Here is a 16351-nt window from a genome sequence, read left to right on the forward strand (position 1 = left end):
TGTGTGTGTGTGTGTGTGTGTGTGTGTGTGTGTGTGAGAGAGAGAGAGAGAGAGAGAGAGAGAGAGAGAGAGATTTGTGTGTGTGTTTATTATTCTTATACAGTAAATGAAATGTCTTATGCATATATTTAGATATATTTAATCACAATTCTAATGTGTAGTAAAAAAGAGGAATATAGCATACATAACAGGGATCTGAAGATTTAGCTTAGAGTTTCTCGAGGGAATAACATTTAAGCTCAGAAGCAAGAGAAGACATGAATAGCAAGCAGTTAGCTAGGTAAAAGGGACAGGGTTCTCTTAAGGAAAGCTCAATTTGAAACATTTGCATAAGTATCATTATAGTTTTATATTAGATGTCATTTATATGTATGTATGTGTACATATACTCGTTTGTGTGTGTGTGTGTGTGTGTGTGTGTGTGTTTTGCTGGATAACATTGAAATTTTCTATTCTTTCCTTAACTCAGCAAATGTTTTTGACGTCCCTACATTGCACCATACAATGTACTATATGAGAGGATAAAATGGAGACAAATAAGTTAGTCCTTATCTTAATAAAACTTACAGTCTTAGGGTAGACATATTAATTTAAATGTCAAATAACTGTGACCAATGCTTTGAAGGAAATACTCAAGGTTCTGTGTCTATAAGAGGACACCTGGCCTCATCTGAGGAGTTAGAAAGGCTTCACAGAGGAAGTGACATTTCTGTTGAAATCTGAAGAATGACTAGTAGTTAAGTAGATAAAGAGATGGAACGCTTCCAGTTCATAGAGAATATCAGTGTGGAAGAGCCACGGGGTGTAAGGACTGTGGCCCTTTTGAAAGCCAGTGTGGTTCAAATACAAGTACAAGGAAGAAACGAATGTGAAGTGACGTTGACGTGGCAGGAAGGAGCCAAATACTTAGTCTGATATTCAATTATTCCACTCCAGAGCATGCAATATGTATATATTTTTCCATATTATTTGAGTTTAAAATTTTCTACCTTCAACATCTTGTGCATTATTGCTAGATTAATTCCTAGATATTTTATAATTTCTATACTATTGTGACTAAGCTTCTCATTTTTATTATAGACTAGCTACTGCATGGTACTTATTGCTCCATGAACTGAGTTTGCTTTTTTGAATTTTATAATTTGGTCTGGTATTTGTTAACCTTGCTGAGTAATCTTGTTTGTTTCAATAATTGGCTGATTCTATTGGCTTTTCAAAGTAGATATGATGATGTCACCTGCCAAAAATGAGGGTTTTATCTCTTTCATTCCGATTCCTATAGCTATTATAATTTGTATTTTATTTTATTGTTTGTTTTGTTTTTTTACTTATTGCAATGACTATGTCTTCCATTCCTGTGTTAACCAGTGACAGTAAAAATGGATATTCTGTTTCCTAAACTTGAAGACATTGTTTTATTTCTTTCCCCATTAAGGAGAAGTTTCTGGTATATAACTTTTAACATATTAAATAAATATCCTTTATTCCTAGATTCCTAATATTTATTACCTTAAATTATGAACCTTCAGAAGCCTTCTGTTCTTTATTGATTTATCATAATATATATATATATATTATATATATATATATTATGTATATATATATATTTGTTTTGTTAATGTGGTGATTTATTTGTATATATTTTCTAACATTGAACTTTTCTTACATTCCTAGCTGCATTGGTCGGTCAAGTTGCCATACCAGAATACACAGGCTGGGTGGATTAAACTACAGCCATTTATTTTCTCACAGTTCTGTCAAGTCACAGTTCTGGCTAAAAGTCAAGGTCAAGGTGCTGGAAGATTTGGTTTCAGCTGAGAGGGCTCTTTCTGACTGGCAGATGGCCATCTTCTGTGTGTCCTCATGTGGCCTTTCTGTGCACATGTGTGTGGAGAGAACTTCCTGGTGTCTCCTCCTCAGTTATAAGGACACCAGTCTCATGGGATTAGGGCCTCACCCTTAGGATCTCATGTAACCTCAGTTATGTCTCTCAAGGCCACACCTCCAAATACCATCATATTAGGAGTTAGGGCTTCAACGTATAAATTTGAGGAAACACATTTCAGTCCATAACACTAGCTAAAGCCTATTTGACTATGTTGTATTGTTAAGAAGATGGGATCAGATCCCCTAGTATTTTATTCATAATTTGATAATTTTATTTTTAATTTATAAATGAAATTGGCTTATCCGCCTCTTCTTTCATAGTCCTCATTTGGTTTTAGATTGATGATTATCCTTCCCTCAGAAGCTTTCCATTTTTTCTTTCTTTCTTTTTTTTCTTAATACTGGACAATTTTTATGAGGTAGAAATAAACTATTACTTGAAAGTTTATAGAATTTTCACAAAAGAATTTTATGACACTGGTGTTTATTTGAGAGAGAAACTCCTGAATTTCATTTAAATTTCTTTAATATTTGTCTATTTAAATATTATCTCTTCTTTTGCCATTTTGGCAACTTATATATTTCTACTAATATATGTAATTCATATAGTTTTTGTATATATACATATATATATATACACATATATATATTAGTTTTAAAGTATATATTTTAATTCAAAGGTCTATTTTAATTTTACTGTCTTTGATGTGTACTTAAGTATTTGTGCTCTCTCTTCTCTTTTTCTCTCTTTATATTGCACTCCTTCCCTTCTCTCACTATTTATCCTTACAAATTTCAGAAGCTACAAAATGATCAATTTTACATTATCTGATAAAAGACTTGTATATAAAACATATAAAGTGCTTAAAAGTCAACAATAAGGAAGCAAAACCCAAACCAAAACCACTAAAATGCTAAAACACCAGAAGATATGCAGATAAAAAATACATATATGAAAAGATAGTCAACCACATTGCTATCAGGGATTTCCACATTAAAATAATGACATACCACTACATGTCAAATAAAATGACTGAAATCCAAAACTCTGACAACATCAGATGCTGGCTAGGATGTAGGCAACAGGAACTCTCCTTCATTGCTGGTAAGAATGCAAAAAAGTAAAGCCACTTTGAAAGATTGATTGACAGATTCTTACAAAGCTAAAAGTAGTCTTATCATTATGATCTAGCAATTGTGCTCCTAGATATTTACCCAACTGATTTGTAACCTTATGATCATACAAAAACCTGTATGCGAATGTTTATAATAACTGTATTCCTAATTGCCCCAAACTGGAAGCTACTATGATATTCTTCAATAGGCAGTGACAGTGACAAAAATAAATACATAAAGAAACAAATAATCATCATGGCTTGGCACAATACAAGTTTATCCCTTTCTCATGCAAAGCCTAATAATGCATGTTAGCAATAATTCTCTTCTGTCTGGTGACTTAAGCATCTAGGTAAACTGATAGCATCTTTTGATGCTATCATCTTATCATCATCACCATCATTTTATACGTCTTCCCCAGACAGGAAAGCAAGAGGTGAAGAAGATACATTGGTTTCTAATTGTCTTAATTGACAAGTGATACATGATGTTTCTGTTCTTCATTGTGGAGAACTGTTGCATGGACTCAACCCTTGCAAAACAATGATGGAAATTGTAGGAGGGTATTATAGATTATATACTAAATCCTAACTGTACCTACCACAGGTACCATATTTTTTAAGGCTTTTCTTTTGTGAACTTAATTAGAATGCAAGGCTTCTGAATATATTCAATCAATTTACCTTGCTTTAGGAAACTCTCATTAGAAATGCTTAAATGCTACTACTTTTAACTTGGTCTTTATAAAGACTACGGGACCATATCTTAAGAAAATTTGTAATTTTAGTACAAACTAAAAACTTTAAATAGCAAGGAACAAACACTGTTCTGGTAAAACAATATTATTTCAATGTCCATACTAGGGTTAGTAGCCAATTCCTTAATCTCTCTATTACTTCAACTTAATTTACTTCTTCTTGACACTTAACATGTTAAAATATTTTCTCTTTTTTTTCATTTTCTATCAAACATATTAAAATGAAATCTCCATGAGAACAAGGTCCTTTCATGTTCTCTTCTGAACTCTTTCAATCTAGAATGCTGTATTTCACAGTTTAGTAAAAGATGTTAATTTAAAAAGATAAAAAGTTTAATGAATGAAATGCATGTGTCTATATCTTTATTTGTAGTCTTAATATGTTGCTTTCTTTTATCATCACCTAAGTTTACTGTAAGATTACCTGTACATTATGATGGTAATTCTCATTTTATTATAAATATTAACTCTATAGTTAACAAAAATTTCTATTTATTAGAACCTGGTAATTATGACATAAAAGATAACTGATGTCTTACCAAGTTGAAGTATATGGAAATACATTAAGGGCATCTCACTTAACTGATTCTATTCTAGAGCTATTAAAAATGATACTTCTTTTCTGCTGTATTTTGTTTTTATTTTTTTCAGTTTTAAACTTTCCACATTAATTGCTCTGCATGTAAAATTCAGTTTGATGTATAGAATGTCAAGTCAACACACATGCCAATGGAAGTCATTAATGTTGAATCGAAGCAGTGAAAATTAATAGAAGTCAAAGGGAGTTATTAAAGGAAATGGAAATGTTGGGAAGAAATGAAGATTAATAAGCCCATTCAATGAACTGTGGTAAGAAAAAGATAATGAGTTGACAGACAATATGGAAAAATATGATATTTTGAAACTATGATGCGATAGAGTAAATCCATATCCTTCTGAATGAAGCAAAATATTCAGCAAAAACATCTACTTTTTAAAATCTTACAAATCTCAGGTTTGATGAGACATCAAAGGAAGAGGTATTTGGCTCCAGTGAAAAAAAGATTGACTTATCCTTAATGTTAAGTGGAATATTTAAATATTAATACAGATTTACCATTTATTTCCTTAAACTGTAACTGAAATCATTAGTTAGAAAGAAAAACTTCCATTTATTTTCAATAAATGTTTAACATCAAATATATAATGTTTAACATCAAATATATTTGGAAGGAGGAGGCATAAGGTGTAGCGCTTATGAGAACAGGATCTTAATAGATTCTGATTGTTTGAAATGACTCCTGGATCTGCCACTTTTAAGTCATGTGCTTTTTGGCAATTACCAGGAAGTTCTATGTCTCAGTTGTATCAACTTTGACATGGAGCAATACTAGAGTGTACCTGTTGTCTTTGTTATGATGCTCAAATGAAATCATTTATGTAAAGAATGTAGACTAGAATATAACACAAAATAAGCTTTTAATATTTATTTTATTTTTTACTTTATATATCATTGCTAGGTGCTACAAGCCAAGGAATAAAAATAAAATCAGTGCTTGTCTAAATAAAGGATTGATTTATTATGGTGATTCCATTATTGGGGACAGATGCAACAAGTGAGGACTAATTGAAATGACTGTTCATTTTTTGTGCTGAGAACCCTGTACCATCCAGGAATTAATTCAAATAAATCAAGTCACAAGTTGCAATATAATGGATGTGAGAATATGAAAATGTTTTTCATCATTTTGTTCCATCATAACATATATTATTGAAATATCCATTATTTAAAATTGATTTAAAACTCTATCTCAAATCATTCCTAACTTAAAGTTTTTATAACCCCCAAAACTATCAACTTGTGAATCAGCTTTGTTTTTTCCAGAAGGTCTATTTTTCTTCAAAGAGCTTTTTAAGACTGTCTGGATTAATCAAAAAGGAAAACAGAGCAAAGATCAAAGCATCGTGAAAAACATTCAATGAATGTTTTAAAGAATTGTTAGTGAAGCTTCAAAGTTGATCACTGAAATATTATTAAGATAAGTTTGTAGAAATCATTTGTTTTCTTGAGACAATTTTAAAAATTCTGTCCGGAACCCTACAACAAGCATCACCAAAATTGACTGATGATGTAAATCAAATGAAATGAGAATTTTTCTCCTCTAAAAAGTGTTAGTTAAAAGGTTGAAATCTCATTCATGGGAACTCAATATTGAAAAGCGTATTGAAATGAAAGTGTGTAAAAGAAGGAAATAAAGAATAAAAGTAGTAAAGGTACGAGGCAAGATAAAAAATACAGTGAATGTTTAAATTTAATAAATTATTACAGTAAAAGACACATGCCATTAATCTCCTCAAAATACTCCCCTCGTTTCAAACACAATTATCCCATCAATCTTGCCACTTTCTGAAGCGGTTCTGGAAGTCCTCTTTCATAAGTGTCTTAGTTGCTCTGTCATAGGTGCTTCGATGTCTTGAAGTGATTCAAAACATTTACCTTTCATGCTCATTTCAACTTTGGGGAAGAGCCAGAAGTCCACAATGCCAGATCCGGTGAATAACGTGGATGAGGACACACTGTAATGTTTTTATTTGACAGAAATTGCCATACCAGAAGTGATGTGTGACACGTAGCATTGTCAGGATGGAGGATGAAGTAAACACACTCACAAAAGAGGACTTCCAGAACTGCTTCAGAAAGTGGCAAGAATGATGGGATAAGTGTGTTCGAAACAAGGGGTGTGTTTTGAGAGGGATTAATGGCAATGTGTCTTTTACTGTAATATATACTTTTTAAATTTAAACTTTCACTGTAATTTTTTATAATACCTCATTTGATAGAATGGAAAAAATGAGTATTGGAAATGGGAAGAAAAATGCAAAAAGGAAGACAAGTAGTGGGAACAGAAAGAAAATAAGCAGTAGAAATAGGAAGGAAAAAAAAGAAAGAAAAACAATTTTGATACTGTTTTCTTGGAAACTGACCTACTCACAGAATTTTGCCATTGTGAGACTTTTGAATCAGAAAAAAAAGATAGTTAACCTTATATTTTAAGGGTTTCTGAAGTTGTTTGGATTCACAAAGCGTGCTCATGCTTGTCACATAAAAATTTATCAGAGAGAATGGGTACTATCTCCAGTCCAAACTCCAATGGATTCGCATTTAAGCATCTTCAGTGAGGCCAGCCCAAACTTACAAAATGTGCCAAAGAAATATATTGACAGATTTTATGTGAAGTGTTTCATTTTGCATAGCTAATACATATTTGAAAATGTTTTATTAATATTACATATTATTTACAAATTTACTTTTATCTAGTTTGGTAAATATGTTATAATAAAAGGAATACAGCATAACATTACAACTGTAGAAAACAAAGTTTCCACCAAAGACACCTTCACTTGATAGGTTGGTACAGATATAAAATTGACATCGGGGGCCTGCCGAGTGGCTCAGCTGGTTAAGAGTGTGAGCTTTGCGCAACAGCGTTGCCGGTTTGATTCTCACATGGGCCAGTGAGCTGCACCCAAGGTGAGCTGCCTCTGGGCTGCCAACAGGCAGCAGGATGGCTCAGCTGGTGAGAGCACGTGCTCCTAACAACAAGGCTGCCTGTTCAAGATGGTGGGCTACGCTGGACCACAACTAAAGACTGAACTTGACACCTTGAGCTGAGCTGCCACCAGGGTGTCTCAGGGGATAGTGCACGCACTCTTAACAACGAGGCTGCTGGTTTGTCTCCCGCATGGGATGGTGGCGATGCCCACCCACAACTAATTGAACACAGCACCTTGAGCTGAGCAGCGCAACTGGACTTACAATAACTTGGCTGTTCCCCTCCCCCAAATCCCCAATTAAAAATAAATTAAAATAAAATAAAATCATTTGACATTACATCCCTAGTTCAATATAACATACTGTTTCCTTCAGCTAATATTTTTTTGTGTTCCTCTATTGGGTCAGACAATGTACTCTATAAGAAGAATAAAATGACAAAAAGAAAGTCTTATTCTAGCAAAACTTACAGTCTAGGGGAAGAGAACAATATTAACTTAGACTCAAAATAACAATTAGAGGTGTTATGAAGAAAATATGCAGGGTCCCCTGAGAGTCTCTTTGAGAGCATATGACCTAGCATGAAAGTGTAAGGAAAACTGGATGAGGAAATTATATTTTGGTAGAGATGTGAAAGATTAATAGTTAACTGGCCAGGAAGTGGCATACAGAGGTGAAAAAGTCCAGGAATGTAAGGATCAAGGCAATTTTGTGGGACTGAAAGAAAGTCAGTGTGGCTAAAATGCTTGGTGGAAAAGGATGTGAAACTAAATATGTATGAAGGACCATACGATGAGTGGAATTATATTCATTGATAGAATGATTTGTGGAAAGTTGGCATCTTAAAAAGACTGTGTCTACTCATACATGTTCGAGTATATCCCTCTATTTAATGAAGTCATCAACCTTCATCTGTTGTTCTAGCATATAAAATTTGAAAGTATTTTGTCAGATTTATCCCTAATAATTTTATGATTTTGGTGTGACTATCAGTGGTAATTTTTATTTCATTTTTCAATGCATTGTCAGTATGTAAAAATAAAAATTGATTCCTATGTGGAGATATTATATCCATCAGCCTTGCCTTACTAAGTAATTTAATTTGTGAAGAGATGCCTAATATGGGTATATTTTTAAATTGTCTATTCTTGTGGCTTGTTGTTTTTATCCTAATGCCAATGATTTGTCATAGAATTAATATAGCTGCAGAATCTGTAATATCTGAATATCTCCCTCACTGTCTTTGAGCAAGCCACTCACACAAATCCTGTCTTCCCAGTCGAAATGAGTCTGTGGTGTGTGGCAAGTGCCCTTGTAAGTAACAGCTAGTCCTAGATTTTAGTTAGTGAGTTTACATATGATGCCTAAGTTTCTTTTTCCAAATACAACCTAAGCAGAAGACTGAGTATTTATTCAGAAATTTATTATAATGCAAAAGTTCTGGAAAGTTTCTCACTCAACTAATGAAATATATGTGTGTGTGTGTGTATATATATATATATATATATATATATATATATCTTAAATCTCCATGGGAAAAGCTTTAACTGAATTAACCAGCTGATTTAACTTTCTATTTCACTTTATGCTTTGAAACTTAAAATGTACTGGTGTTTTATATTGTCATAGAAATTTAACAATGAAAACTGCTCCAGGGAGCAAACAAAACAGGTTTTGATTTTTTTATAGTAAAAGCATTGATGATTGTTATTGACAATAAGATTATGACTTACTAGCTATATATAATTATTTATTATGAACTTAAAGCTTGTTATACATAGACAAAAATCTAAAGGTTTTACAATGTGATTTTTTATCAATCCAGCTTATTGAGAATAACAGAAGTTATCATCAACTAGCACTGAAAGTTAAGGGCTTTTTAAAACTCAAGATACACATGAAACCTGTTATTTCACTTTCTCATTGTTACTATTTAAAGTGTAATTATAGTAGATCTTGCTGTTGGCAGCATTATTATAGGCCCAGTTTTTAAGGAGTTTATGACTCAATGGTTGGAATTCACATTGGAACAAAACAAGACACAAAGGTGCCAGCCTGTATTTAATTTGTTTTCTATTTTAAAAAAAGGAATTAGATGGGTAAGTTACTTTTAACACAAATAGTATATTAAATAAATTAATTAATACACATCTTTCAAAGATTTATCATTTACTGGCACAAAAAATAAAACTAGTTAATTTTAAAATATAAATTTTTTTGTATGTGAAGCTAGTCTTCATTTGCAATTTTATGTAACTAAATTTTAAATCATTGCTATTTCTATGCTTATTAATTGCAATTCTAAAAAGTACTATTTTGTGCAATATTATACCCCTAATATATATTTAAAAGGATGTTAGGTTGACACTGGTAGAATCACTGTTCATCAGAATTACTTGAAATATTTACAAAAAGGGATACTGAAAAGTTGAAAGTAGATTTTAATTTTTAAATCAAAACACTTGGTTAAATATACTGAGAATGTTGTATATAAATTATTTTTTAAAATCATATTTACTGTTGTGTGAAAAAAATCTCATTTATTGATATATTTTATTTTTCTTGTGACTTACACATGTGACAGCATAATTAAGAAAAATATAGACTGTCATCATTATGATATAGAATGTGATATAATGCATCTGGCTGGGATGCATTACACAGGATAATAATCATTGTTGCAATCAGAGGTATTCACCTAGTCACACTCAGAAAATGTTGCTAGGAAGTATTACAGTATATAGTGAATGAAAACCCCTATATATAAAGACAATTTTTTAAAAAGGCAAAGCTCTTTGAAAATTGATAAAGCTTTAGGAAGTCTAACAACAACAAAAAAGAGGGGCGAGAGAGAGGAGAAACAAATTGCTAATATAAGGGATAAAAGAGGTTATATCATTATAGACAATACAGACACTAATAGGATAAGGGAATAATAGTATCTCTACATATCCAAATTGGAACATTTATATGAAATAGAGCTATTTCTTGAAAAGTTCAAGCTAACCCAGTTCATCCAATATGAAATAGATAATTTTATGGCCTATAACTAGTAAGACATTGAAATCATGATTTTAAAAACTCCCTCCAAAAAATTAATCTCCTGACCCTGGTGATTCACTGGAGAATTCTACCAACTTTTCGAAAGGAATTAAAAACCAACTCTATAACATTTCTTTGAGAAAATCAAACAGGAAAAAAAAAAAAACAAAAAACCTCTTTGCTTACTAATTCTTTAATGCCAGTGTTAACTGACTTCAAATCCAAACAATGTCAGTAAAACACACACAAAACACAAAACAAAACCAAAATCTACAGACCAGCACCCTTCATGAAAATAGATACATAATTCTATACAAAATATGAGCAAATAGAATTTAGAAATGTATAAAATTATATACCATGACAAAATGGAGTTTATTCCAGGGATGCAAGGCTAGTTATGCATTTGAAAAGCAGTCAATTTAATCCATCAAATTAACAGTTCAAAGAAGAAATATCACATAATCTCATTTATTAATGCAGAAAAAGCTGCTGAAAAATTTAATGCTCATCCATGATAAAAAATAAATCTCAGAAAACAAGGAATAAATTGATAAAAACATCTACAGAAAACTTACACCTAACATCATATTTCATAAAAGATTGAATCAAAGATTGAATGCTTTCCTTTTAAAATAGGAAACACGGCAAGGACTCTCACTTTCACTCCTTATTTGACATAGCACGGTAATTTTAGCCAAGGAAAAAAGGCAAGAAAAGGAAATAAAAGTATACAGTGTGGAAAGTAGGAAATGACTGCTCTTTTTTGCAGATGTCATGATTATCTTCTATGCAGTAAACCCCAAGAAATCTTTGTGAGCTCAGCAAGGGTACAGGATATAGGATCAACATACATAAATCAATGTATTTTTATATGCTAGCAGTTAACACACAGACTCCAAAACCACAATACAATGCCCTTTATATATTTACTAAAAAATGAAATACTTATGTGTAAATCTAAAAAGATAATGTACAAGATATCTTTGCTGAAAACTACAAAACAATTATTAAAAAAATCAAAGATTTAAATTAATGAATAATAAATCTTGTTCATGAGTTGGAAGACTCAGCATAGTAAAAATGTCAATTCTTCTCATATTCAGGTTTAACACAGTTCTGATCCATATCCCAACAAGGTATTTTGTATATATGAACAAAGAAAATATGGAAAGGTAAGGGTACTAATTGCTAAAATAATTTGGAAATAGTGAAGTGAGATAAACCACTCTATCCGATTTCTAGACAACTATATAGCTACAGTAATCAGGACTATGTAGTATTGGTGAATATACAGACACATATATCAATAAAATATATTATATTCTAATAAAATAGAGAACCCTGAAGTTGACCTGCAGAAGTGTGGCCATCTGATTTTTTGGCAAATGTGCAAAAGCACTTCAATGGAGAAAGAATAGACTTTTCAACAAATGGTATTGAAATAATTGGATATCTATAGGCAAAAAAATGAGAGAGAGAGAGAGAGAGAGAGAGAGAGAGAGAGAGAGATTGAAGGAAAACTTGCCTTAACATATTTTATTCAAAAACAAACTAAAAGTGAGTCATTGGTTTACCTATAAAATTCATGGCAATAAAACTCTAGAAATTAAAATAGTAGAAAATCTTGGTGAAGGTTTTCTTAAGGCTTGGTGGAGTTCTTAAACATGACACCAAAAGTGCAATAAATAAAATAATTGAAAATAAGATTTCATCAAAATAAAAATGTTACTCTGTGAAAGCCCTTGTTAAGAGGATCAAAAGACAAAATATAGACTGGGAGAAAATATTTGCAAGCCATATATGTGACAATAGGGATCACATATATCTAGAATATATAAAAACCCAAGAGTACAAAAATCAAACAAGTCCAAACAGAAAATGGGCAAAAGACATGAAGAGGTATGTCACTGAAAAATATATATATGAGTGGCTGATAAGCACATGATAACAGTATTAGCATTAGCCATCAAAGAAATGCAAATTAATACAACAATGAGATATCACTACACACCTATTAGAACAACTAAAGTTTAAAATAAAACAAAACTGTGACAATACTGAATGGTACTGAGGATGCAGGTAAACTATAATACAGCTCCTGCATTACTGGTGGGAAGCAAGTAAGATGGCACAGCCACCCTGGAAAACGTTTGGCAGTTTCCTAAAAAGCTAAACATGAATATATAAACATATCTTATGACCCAGTAATTAACCTCCTATATTTTTATCACAAAGAAATGAAAACCTATATCCTCACAGATACTTGCAAATAATTGTTCATAGCACCTTTATTTGCAATAGCCAAAAAATAGCAACTCCAAAATGTCTCTCAGTAGGTGAAAAGTTAAAAATAACTGGTATGTCCATGCCATGAAACACTACTAACAAAAACCAAATAATTATGTGTTGATAAATGCAACAACTTGGATGGGTCTGAAAGGTATTATGTTGAGTGGGAAAAGCCAGTCTCAAAGGTATCAGTTATGAATGCATTTATATAACATTATTGAAATTACAAAATTATCAAGATGAAGAATACATTAGGGCTTGCGAGCTAGCTATTAGGAATGGTCAGCTAGGGAGAGTTGAGTTGTAAGTTTAATTATAAAATAATTCTATGAGGGAGATTTCTGTGGCATGGAGTAAGTAGTCCTGTATCTAGATCATGATGTTGGTTACACAAATCTACATATGGGACAAAATGACATAGAATTATACAAGTATAGTGTACCAATGTCAAATTTCTTGTTTTGATATTGTATTATAATTATGGAAAATGTAACCATTGGGGAAAACTGGGTGAAGAACACAAAGGTCTTCTCCATATGATCTTTACAACTTTCTTTGAGTCTGTAGTTATTTCCAAATTAAAAGTTAAAAAGCAAAGAAAAATATTTAATACAAAAAGAAAAGCAGATATAGCTGCAAAATTCCACATAGCTGGAATGTAATTACAGGGGTCTTTCCAAGGTTTTCAGCAGTTCAACAATTAAATAAGAATTATGAATCTGAGGACTTTAAAAGATTATTTTCTTAGCATTTGCATTGGTATTTTATATAATTATAGAGTATTATTAAACATTCTATGCCAAATCCAACTATTATTGAAAAAGTATCAGTTAATCTTTAATTATGACAATCATAACTGAAAAATGTTCCAGTGTTCTTTAATTTATTACTGATATACATTTTTAATAAATTTAAGCAGATCATAATCAAAATTAAGTACACACATTTTCCTTTGGAAAGTCAAATCACATTGGAAACAATTTAATCAAAAGATTCAGCACTTACATGAAATAAAAATGATCAATAAACCCAAATCAGAACAACATATCTATAATTATAATTACTCAAGGAATAAAAGTCATAACACACTCAAGACAACACAGATGTTGCACTAAAAATGCAACATCCATCAGAAAAGGTGGAGGGATTTCCAATAACTGAGAATGTGTGCCTGCGAATGGGTGCTTTGCAATATTGTGGCAGCTGGTCTTAGCACAATGCTGCATAAAACCTTTAAATTGAACCATGTGCTATTTATTTATTTTAGGAAATGAGTGTTAACTTTTTCTAATGCTAATAATTCTTAGTAGACTAAATAGTAACTCTTTGCCGCACTACAAGTGAAAATCTGGGGGTTTCATGTTATTGCTTGTGATGAGCAACAATTTAAGTTTTGTACCAGGAGTCAACAACCCTTTTGAAAAACATTCTTCTGGCCTCTCTCAGGGGTAACCTATCTTAACATCCTTCAACATGTGATGGCTTTTGTATTATATTTTGGAGGCTTTAATTCTAGCAAGGTCACAGAAGTGGAAATTACTCAGAAGGCTATTTTCAGCAGGGAGAATGGTTGTCATGCAGAAGAAGGACTTTGCTTCATCTCACATCCTCTGGTTTTTGGGGTCTTCTACATGCTGACCCAGGAAGCACAATGTCTAGCAAAGATTGATGATGATGATGATGTTGATGATGATGATAAAAATAAAAGCACAAAATATAGCTCCCACCATGTGCTGGCACTGGATTACATACTTTATGTGTATTAACAAATTTAATCTTCACATTGCTGTGATGAACAAATTATTATTTTTAAATTTATATGAAATTATACTAAAAATAGTTCTGATTTTTACAGGCTAGTATGTTTTAAATAACTATTGCTAACGTTAATTTTCTACTAAGGGATAAAATAATTGTGTTAGAGTTCATCTCTGCCCCCCCTCTCTTTTTTCATTAAGTTTAGAGTTAATGACCATTCTCTAAAAGTTTAAAAATAAGATTCCATAACAACATGGAAAATAGAAGCCATGGCAGTTCTGGTATGTTTAAGATGATATATTTTAGAAAACAGACACTCACACTTTGAAATTAATTGCCTTGCCAGCCATAGGATGGAAGCTGCTTGATGACGGTCTGTCAGTGTCAACATGAATGCAGTGTACTGTTTACAGCACATCACGGGAGTCCACAAAGGGCCACAAGAAATGAGCTAACTTCCTACTAGTAGCACAAAGCTTACTGAGGTTAGCAGGAAATGTATTTATCTTCTTAACCAATTCATATTTAGTTAAAACCATACCATTTGTTATTATCATTTTCCTGCTGGAAAATACATATTTAGTAGTCACCTTTCTCAGTTAATATAAATGAGACAAACTATTCTCCAGGGAATTACAAATGAAAAGAAAAATGGCATTTCTAACTCAAAATATGGGTCAATTGAGATGAAAAATATTCTTGAGAGGGGCTTTTTTTTATAGGAAAAAATATTTAAATCTCTATGAGGGAAGACAGCGCTACACAACTGAAAATACTCTTTGGACAAAAAAATTAAAATACAGGCCTAATGTTATAAGATCAGTGGCTAGAAACTTTACACAGAGATCACAATCTCACTTTGCTATTTGCTCCAATCACTATGAATGAGGGCACTGCGTAAGACCCATCTGCTAGGATGCCTTCCTGTCAGGATCTAAGTAGAACTAAGTATAGTGGTGGTTTTGAGCTAAAAATAATTCAGGATTCATATTCCTCAGAGACCAACTTGTTCACTCACTACTATGTCCAGATTTGAGAAGTTCTGAATCATTTGTGCTGATGGGGTCTTGATTGGCCCTTTTCAGGTCTAGGGTTGGTTTTTTAAGTGAGGTCAGATTTTGAATGGTTTTTCTTTTTAATCCTCCTGGGACCGATGGGTAGTTCTTTGGTTTCTAAGGGTCCCTCATATGAATAAGGATGATACTGTAGGAAGGTTATCATCCAGGGTTGGTCAAGGAGAAAGTATCTGGTACTGTTTGTATCCCATTCAAATGTTTAATACTTAAAATCTCTAAAGTGGAGTTCCTTATTATAATAGAGTACTTAGGTTTTGTAATATTTTTGTATTACATGATTATTTTAATGTTTTCACTATTTTTATAAGTCAGAATTATTTTCATAAGTTGAGATATAAATAAAGTAAATATAAATATGAACTCAAGCATTGGTTCTTAAATTAGGCACTAGGACAAAGTTTGCAGCAATCATAGACTTGAGGGATACTGTGTTTGGGGGGCGTTCAGCTCTCACTTTTGACAAAAGACGAAGTTGAACATACACTTTGTGTCAGTGCATTACTTGAGAGTCATATTTGGATAGTTGGGAATAAAATAAAAGGGATAACTTCAAATAGTGATTAGTGATGCTGGTTATGCAATTATTGATTTTTACCAGTTAAGAGCTTGGGGTCTGACTTCAGATAAACAAATGTCAAATCCTGGCTTCAAGAATGAAGAGGCCATGTGGCATTTGAATATGTTACTTAACTATTTCAACATATATATATATATATATATATATGAATGACAATAAGAAAAAAAGAGTTAAAAAGTTAACTTCATGGAAGTGTTGGCACTCCTACTTTTAAACCAGGAGAACTGTCTTGCATACATACCCCTTTCCCCAAACCCTGTGGATATGGGGTAAACTGTGAGTTCTCTTTATTCAATCATCAGATTTTGCTTTAT

Source organism: Hipposideros armiger, unplaced genomic scaffold (assembly GCF_001890085.2).
Source record: "Hipposideros armiger isolate ML-2016 unplaced genomic scaffold, ASM189008v1 scaffold_521, whole genome shotgun sequence".
NCBI classification, from domain to species: Eukaryota; Metazoa; Chordata; class Mammalia; order Chiroptera; family Hipposideridae; genus Hipposideros; species Hipposideros armiger.